The 298-nt window shown below is 52.7% G+C and overlaps 1 protein-coding gene across 1 annotated transcript in view; it reads left to right on the plus strand.

The window, feature by feature from the left end:
* Positions 1-298, plus strand: part of cfap69 (cilia and flagella associated protein 69) — a 17,594-nt gene that overhangs the window by 8,049 nt on the left and 9,247 nt on the right. The window lies entirely within an intron of this gene.

A 298-nucleotide genomic window follows, 5' to 3' on the forward strand; every position in this document is an offset into this window, starting at 1 on the left:
TGGGTGGTGCTAAACAGGCAGTGATGTTGAATCGGTAGGCGGGGCTAAAAAGACAGTGATGTGGAATTGTTGGGTGGGGCTAAACAGGCAGTTATGTAAAATCGTGGGCGGGGCTAAACAGGCAGTGATGTAAAATCGGTGGGCGGGGCTAAACAGACTGATGTTGAATCGGTGGGCGGGGCTAAACAGACAGTGATGTTGAATCTGTGGGTGGGCTTAACAGGCAGTGATGTAGAATCGGTGGGCGGGGCTAAACAGGCAGTGATGTAGAATCGGTGGGCGGGGCTAAACAGGCAGT

Source organism: Sinocyclocheilus anshuiensis, unplaced genomic scaffold, assembly GCF_001515605.1.
Source record: "Sinocyclocheilus anshuiensis isolate Anshui unplaced genomic scaffold, SAMN03320099.WGS_v1.1 scaffold2125, whole genome shotgun sequence".
Lineage (NCBI taxonomy): Eukaryota > Metazoa > Chordata > Actinopteri > Cypriniformes > Cyprinidae > Sinocyclocheilus > Sinocyclocheilus anshuiensis.